Here is an 8,581-nt window from a genome sequence, read left to right on the forward strand (position 1 = left end):
CTAGTTTTCAGTGTCACAAGAAATGGTCCTGGGACAAAGAGAGGAAACTTCATTATCATTCACCTCTGAGCTATAGTACATTATATTGTAAAAAGTAACATTGCATTTATAATTAAAAATGCTAATATTACATAATGTTTTCTCGCTGATTAAAAGGGTACACCTTCCTTGAAGATGGCTTGTATTTTAGCATTGTTATATGTGATTCGTCAATGATAGCTTCTTTGATTTGTGAAAACTAATAAACCTATCACTAAGTAAGGGTATAAACATCTTCAATGTCCTTCATGGTGAAATTAGGGGCGGCTCAAGCATAGCTTAAACCCAAAGTTTAATGTGAGGCCTAAATTTTTAAAAGACTGTTGAACACTTGAACTAATGAAATCTTAGAGAAAGAAGGTGGGTAATGAAATTTTGGATCGGAGAAAGACGGTGAATAAGAATATCAAAGAGAAAGACAGAAAAAATATAAGGGATTCTGAAATATAAAGAGTTTAGGGAAAAAAAATTAACTTGGACAAATTAAGGAAGAAAAATAAAATTGTACACGTTATCTAATAAAATAGTAACAAGTTAAATTGTCAAATCAACATAAATTGAAACGTTGAAAAAATAATTCATCTACCTTTCAGTAAGTCAAATGGTTACTTTATTTATATAAAAAATTTATTTTCTTTATATGAAATTTTTTACTTTTTTGTATTAAAAGTACTAACTATAATTATTTTTTGGGAAACTTACAGAAATGTACCAAATAAGTCTCAACTTACCAACCTCTAGTCATTAGTCATATACTTACCAAAACTAGCCAAACACATGTAAAAATTGAAAAACCAAATAAATAATGTTCTTTCTCTCAAAGAATCACACGCAAAAATCTCCTTCCATATTTTTAAGCGTGATTAGCAACATTAGATGCAAGACGAAAAGGAAATTTCATGGTTGCGGTAGCAAATAAGGTGATAAAATACAAAAAAATATATATACAATATTCTAAAAATTTAGGCAAAAAGGGACCTTTTTCAATGGGTATAGTTGAAATTTATTGAAAATATATAGATAAGTCAATATACAAAATTTGAGGAAGATTGGAAGTGATTTGGACTAGTTTGGAATCAAAATTCGTAATTAAATCGAGTTCAAAAAATTCTTCTCCGACACATGTATCAAACATGTATCACGCATGTATCTCACACACAAATATACATGGATATACATGTGATACATAATTGATACAAATATGATACACATGTGACACATACATAGTGTGATACACATTATATTTTTTCATGTTCATTTTTTAGTTCGAATTTTCAATTCAAATCAGCTCAAAACTCCACCAAAACATCCCAAACCTGAGATTCAAGCTCCTTAAGATGTACCCAATCTATTCTAATAATACCCACTCAAAAGAAAGCAAAGATTTGACCTTATTGTTTTGCTATAAATAGCTAATTGGCTAATATTAGTAATATTTTCTAAATTAGTCAATTTTGGCAATGAGCTACTTATAATTGGACATAATTGGTAGTTTTTCTTATTTTTTAAATACCTATAAACCTATTATTTCGAAAAAAAAGTGGGCCCTCAAATTTGGGGGCCTAAGGTGCAGAGCCGGCCATGGGTGAAATTTTATCACAAGCCATTATTCGAGACTGGGTGGTTTAGTTTTGAAGAATTAACCCAAATAGTCACTCACCCAACCGCTTAAACTAAAAATAGTCGATGAAAGTATAATATATATATATAATTTATGTATTATATATGTATAATTATGTATAATCAATGTATAAACTATATATATGGCTGGAAAAAAGTAAATAATGAATATGACCGGCTATTTGTGTAAAGATCCCTTTAGTTTTTAGTGTTAGTAAAATTCACAAATAACCATTTTTCAGTCTCTGTAATTGAGAATAGCCTTTGTCGTAGATATTCAAATTTCTCACGTGAAACTCCATATAGAATTTGAAATTCCATTACATTGGCTATCTCTTAAAGACAGGGTCAAAAAGTGGCTAGGCCAGTGAGCGCTATTTCTACCATTTTGGTCAGCTGTAGGTTGCTGAGTTGGGCTAACAGGTTTGGATGGGTCTTGTTGGACTAGACTAGACTGAATGGTTGGCCCATAGCTTCTTGTTGGACTATCATTGTGACTAACATCCTTAATTAAGACTCATCATTCCAATTAGGAAAGGGATTTTTACTTACCTATACTATGTTAGAAACTTATTTACTTATGTTCTCTATGTTTTGCAGCTCCCGACAGGCGCATATCCTTTGCACCGGGCTGCCTTCTATGTTTTATAGTTTTTAATAAATATCTAATTTTTTCTTACGAATTGTATACATTGCTCCTTAAAAGGCTCACACCCCATTATTAATGTCTTCAATTAAGGGATTCAATAACATCCTTTCCTCTTTTTTCCCCTTCTCCTCCTCTTTTTTTTTTTTACATCAAAATCCCTCAATCTAAGCCCAGAATCTCCATCTTCTTTTTTCTCACCATTACCGAGAGCTTTATATTACTAGAAGATATTCAGAAATTGTATGATAACCATATCATAATTGTATTTGAATTGTATCAGATACATTAATGCCTAAACATAATTGTATTATACTTGGATCACAATTATATCTAACTTGTATCTGGTACATTAATACCCAAAACAATATATGATACAATACTAATAAATTAATATACAATTATCAAACTTGTGATACAAATTGTGAAATTCGTCATGAACTCACAACTGCTCGTAACAATATACAATGAAATTATAATTATCATATATTTATAATATAATTCCTGCAACAATAATGATACATGTACAATTATAATACAATCGCGATACATTTCTGAAAAATTGTGATACAATTATGATCTTCATCCTCTTCAAGTTTCAATCACAACTCTACGTTAAAAATTTAATATAATCGTATTATAATTATATTAGTATTGTATCGAGTATTGTTTTGGGTCTTGATGTATCATATACAAGTCACATTCAATAAAGATTTTAGAAAGAAAGAGAACAAGATTCAAAACTTACCCACAACTTGATTCTAGAGCAATATTCTGAATTCCGTCTGCATTGTATCAATAAGAAATAGAGTTTTTGGGCGATTAATAAGAAATAGATAAATTGGATTTTTTATAGGTGTGGGATATAAAATAAAAGAGATATTTTGGGTTATTATTAAGAAAGAGAGAAACATAAACAAAATCTTAAATGTATGGGGAGGGAATGGAATTTGTGGGGGGGGGGGGGGGGGGAGAGGGAGAGTAACTGACATGCTAAAATTAAGGGATATTGATTTTTTTCTTTTTAATAATTTTGTATATAACTTGTAAAATATAGATATACAAAGTAATTAATAAGGAACTTAAATAAAGGTGATAAATATATTCTATTATAGTATAGCTAGGTCAAAATCCCATTAGGAAAACTTGAAAGGCTTGAAAGGGAGCCTGAACCCAACAAGCTGGGCTAAAAGTGTATTGGGCTTATGCTAATGGGAATTGACACCGTATAACAATGCATTAATATACTTAGTATTTTTCGGCCTTAAATTCAGTTTGACAATAGAAGCCCAAAAACTTGGCATATAGCCAAATTTTAAAAAGCTACTTCCTATTTATTTTCTCTTTATACCCCCTCCCCCAATTTCTATAATCTAAGTATCTTTTCTTTTTCCTCTCCCTTTCTCTCCTCCTATTTCTTGTTCTATCTATCAACTTTCTCTCTTATGATTTAGTGAAAATTATTGCAAAATACGCACACACAAAAAAACAGTGGGATGAAAAGGTAAGGTTGATCTCATATCAAAGAAATTCAAAAGCGAAAACTAAGAGAAGAAATAGGAAAAAGTAGAGTTCAACTTAGTTTTTCTTCTCTCTATTTTTTTTGTTGGATTGAACGAGTAGGTGTGATTGAAATTGGTTGAAAATACCTAGACGAGGCTATATACAAAATTTGAGTAAGATTAGAAGTGATTTGGATTGGGTCAGGTAAAAAACCAAACCTAAAAATCTAACTGCATTAATGTATATCACGTTGTATATCGTGTCCATCAGTGTATATCACTTATTTTTATGGACGTCTGTGTATATCACTTTGTATATCGTGTATATAACACAAATTGTTTAGGACCTCTGTCTATATTACATTAGTATATCGTGTATATAACACAGATTTTCATGGATATACACAAATACACATGATTTACATGAAATATCACTGATGCACATAAAGATATACACGAGATACAATGGGCGATGCACATGTGAAGTCGTCTTAAAACTTGAGTTTTCAATATGAAATATATTATACAAAAAAAAAGAAGAAAATTTTGATATACTTTTTGATAACACATTATTTTTATGTATATACAAATAATATAATTATTATTGTATTATATATATTTGGATATACAGATAAAAAAACTAAAAAGTAATTTAATTTTTTTTTGAAGATTTTTCGGATACTATTGAATGAAATGGAACCTAATTGGCATGTCTAATATCTATTGCATGTGGTGAATTCGACCCCTTTAACATCAAAACTTCGAAATCAGAGTCATCATTTACATGAAGATTTGACCACTGTAGCTTTAGATTTTCATTTCTTAGAGGTTAAATTTTTACCCATTTTTCAAGTTGCAAAGAATGTTAATATGCTATGGAAAATTCTACAAAAGATTCTAGATGTAGAGAATTACCCAAGAAAAAGATTAAGAGGAAACGTAACAGAGTAATCATTGGAGTAAAAGATAGAGATTTAGGGATTGAAAAATGTGGAGTGAAATTTGGGAAAGAAAGAGAACAAGAGCAAAAAGAGAGAGAGAGAGAGAGAGAGAGAGAGAGAGAGAGAGAGAGGAGAGTGTTGTACGTTTCTTTTGATTTTACATAAAAATAATTTTTGCTATAAAATACCAATTAAATATAACAAAAACTTTAATATTAGGTTATAGGGTGCCAATATCTAAAATTAGGGATTTTTTTATACTAATTCTCTTCATATATTGTTATATCATGCCATTTTCTCAATTATATGGGCCTCATTTACGATCTTCGAACAAAAAGTATGCTCTGTTTCCACTCAATACATATAACAAAAGTTATACCTACGTAAATTATAACAAAGAAATGACATTAGGTAGACATTCTAAAAAGTTGTTATTCAAAAATTAGTTAATGTGTCTTGAATTTCAGTTTTTCAGTTTAATTTTTCGAAACACAAATATCATGGAATTAGTATTTTTAGTTCAAATTTTCAGGACAAAATAAGTAGTGTCTAATCCGAAGACGCAGTCCTTAGAATGACTGTTTGTGCACTTCCCCCTAAACTAACCCGTTGATAGCTTTTTTGCTCGCATGTGCATCCACGCTATTTTTTCTTATTATTTTCTCACAACTATTTTTCTTTCAAATAACGTATAAAACAAATAAATACAGATGGATATGTACAACCGGTAATTCAGTTGAAATTAAAGAGATAACTACGATATTATTGTTGGACTTTACTATCTCGTATTTATGCCTTTTCACTAGTACTTTTTTCTTGTAAAAATTGCATGGGGCGCCTTATTTCGCCCCTTTTTAATTTATACCCGTTTTATTTTTTCGTTTGCATCCGTACCCATTTTTTGTTAAAAGCGCTCAGAAAAGACGATTTTGCCCTTCTTTAATAAAAGACTATTGACAAAACTGTAGATTGCAGGACAAAATTTTAGCATGTTTTGGTATGAAGTTTTAGCAAATGAACTAAATAACTTTAGCATGCATTAAAAAAAACTCATTAGAAAATTACATACTGCAAGACAAAAATTTAAACATGTTTTGTCTGAAATTTTAGTAAATGAACTAAAAAACTTCAGCTTGTTTAGACTGAAGTTACGGATAAAACTCATGACAAAATTGTAGACTACAGGACAAAACTTTAACATATTTTAGTGTGAAATTTTCACAAATGAACAAAATAGCTTTAGCATGCATTAGCAAAAGCTCATTAGAAAATTACATACTGCAAGACAAAAATTTAAGCATGTTTTGTCTGAAGTTTTAGCAAATGAACTAAAAAATTTCAGCTTGTTTAGACTGAAGTTTCGGATAAAACTCATGACAAAACTGTAGACTGCAGGACAAAACTTCATCATGTTTTAGTGTGAAATTTTTGCAAATGAACAAAATAACTTCAACATGCATTAGCAAAAACTCATTAAAAAATTACATACTGCAAGACAAAAATTTAAGCATGTTTAGTCTGAAGTTTTAGCAAATGAATGAAAAAACTTAAGTATGTTTAGTATGAAATTTTAACAAATGAACTAAAAAACTCAAGCATGTTTCGTCTGAAATTTTAGCAAATGAACTAAATAACTTCAGCATGTTTAGACTGAAGTTTCGGATAAAACTCATGACAAAACTGTAGACTGCAGGATAAATAACTTCAACATGCATTAGCATGAAGTTTTATCTTCATTGTGAAACAACTTCATGCTATATTAGCATGGAGTTTTAGCTTCAACATGAAACAACTTTATACTACATTAGCATGAAGTTTTAGCTGCAAGGTGAAACAACTTGATGCAAGTGTGATTCTGAAGATGAATCTGGATAAATTTCTGACTTTTTTATAAAGTTGCTGAGAGAAGAGGAGGAAATTGTTTTATATCTTTTGTCAGGGGCGTAATTGTCATATTATTATTACGGATTTTTTGTCAGCTGACTACCAAATCAATAATTTTTAAAAATATGGTATAGGTTAAAAGGTGACAAAAATATAGGGTACGACTACAAATCCCCCTTTTTTTCTTCCTTTAGCATAGGGTTTTAACTTTTACTAATTTTCAATTTTCTTACACTAAAGACTGATTTTGTCAATATGTTTTATATTCTTTATCTTTACTGTAACTCTAAGCGCAACGTTTCTTAGCTTTGGGCTGCAAAAGAAGGAACTCCGGACCTACCACGTCGTCATGGTTTAAGCAATATAATATCAATAATTAATTAAATGATGTCTCCAAATCAATGCCTAACTTCATTAACTATTTTGGAATTCAGTATCAATTGCATTTTTATCTAATGGTAGGTTAATTACCGACATTATTTTTCAGATTACTAATTATACTTATTATGAATATTCTTTTCTACTGTCGATGTATATGTATTGGTGGTAAATAAATGATACACGTGGAATTATATTTAGCTGACATATCATGATACGTGGAACAATGAGGAAATGACAACTGGCATATTTTATTTAAAAGATGTATGAAGCGCAAGAGGTACGAGGCAAACACCCACGAGATAATGGAGAACCAACGTTCGAACCTAAAACAATTGCTGAAGAGGCACGAGTAGAATGAATCAAGACTGAAAAGAGGGAAGATTCACGGACCTACAATTAATGAAGAAGGGGAATCAGAATCGTTACAAAATCTTCATAGACAATTACGATTACCAATCATAACGGACAATTAATACCATTAAAGCTCATAATAATTCCTCCATAAATAGGAGGAAACGATATATTTGTAAACTCCTATATGGGAGGAGAATCTCATCTGTAAAGACACGTTCTGAGTACTATCGAAATATATTGACTTTCTCTTGCTTATTCAGTGCAATCAATTATTCTTTCTTTTTAGTTACTTTTTGTCAACTTTATTTCCTTTTAAGTGAATTACTGAGGAAGTAAGGAATTATTTGGTTATCAGTAACCCGAGTTCTTCTAAAAATAGGCTTTGACTAAAGATCTTATTTTTTGGTTAAGCAATTTGGTTCCGTTACCGAGAATCTGAAAATCTTTTTACTTTCCAAATCCTTCTTTCTCACAACCAAGTCATGTCAACTGTCAACAAAAATAACCAACATGAGGGAAGATCTTCTCCAATTCCTTCACCACAGGATTCTCCATGTCATTCTCGAGAAGGAACACCTGATAGATCCACGTCTCACACAAATGAACAACATGGAGACGAGCAGACTGTCGAGCAAGATGCTTTAAAACAATTGATCGTTGAACATGTGAACAATGATCTCCAAGCTTTTGTTAGGGGACTGCAAATTGCACCACCAACTCCTCCCCCAAATAATACGGCAACTATAGAAAATCCACGCTTGGGGCTTGCCAATTCAGGAAGCGGAGGAACTTCCAATGAATCATGTGATGGGAGGTCAGGTACACCAAATAACTTTGATTTACAAAATTTGGTAATAACTTTGCAGAAACAGATAAAAGAGCAAAACGACCGCATAAAACAAATACCTGGCGTACCACATGTGATTAAGGGAATGTATATCGATAAATATTCACAACAACCTTGGAAGCCGAGCGCGTCCCCACTGCCCATTCCTAAGAAGTTCAAAATAACTGACATCCCAAAATATGATGGAACAACTGACCCACGAGATTACGTAACTGTATTCACAACAGGCGTAAAAGGCAATGATTTGACCAAACAAGAAATTGAGCCAATTTTGGGAGAAACACTCACGAAAGGGGAATTAACATGGTATTCTCTTTTACCTGAAAATTCTATTGATTCTTTTGCCGAGCTTGCAGATTTATTCATA

This window comes from Nicotiana tabacum, chromosome 9, assembly GCF_000715075.1.
Source record: "Nicotiana tabacum cultivar K326 chromosome 9, ASM71507v2, whole genome shotgun sequence".
NCBI classification, from domain to species: domain Eukaryota; kingdom Viridiplantae; phylum Streptophyta; class Magnoliopsida; order Solanales; family Solanaceae; genus Nicotiana; species Nicotiana tabacum.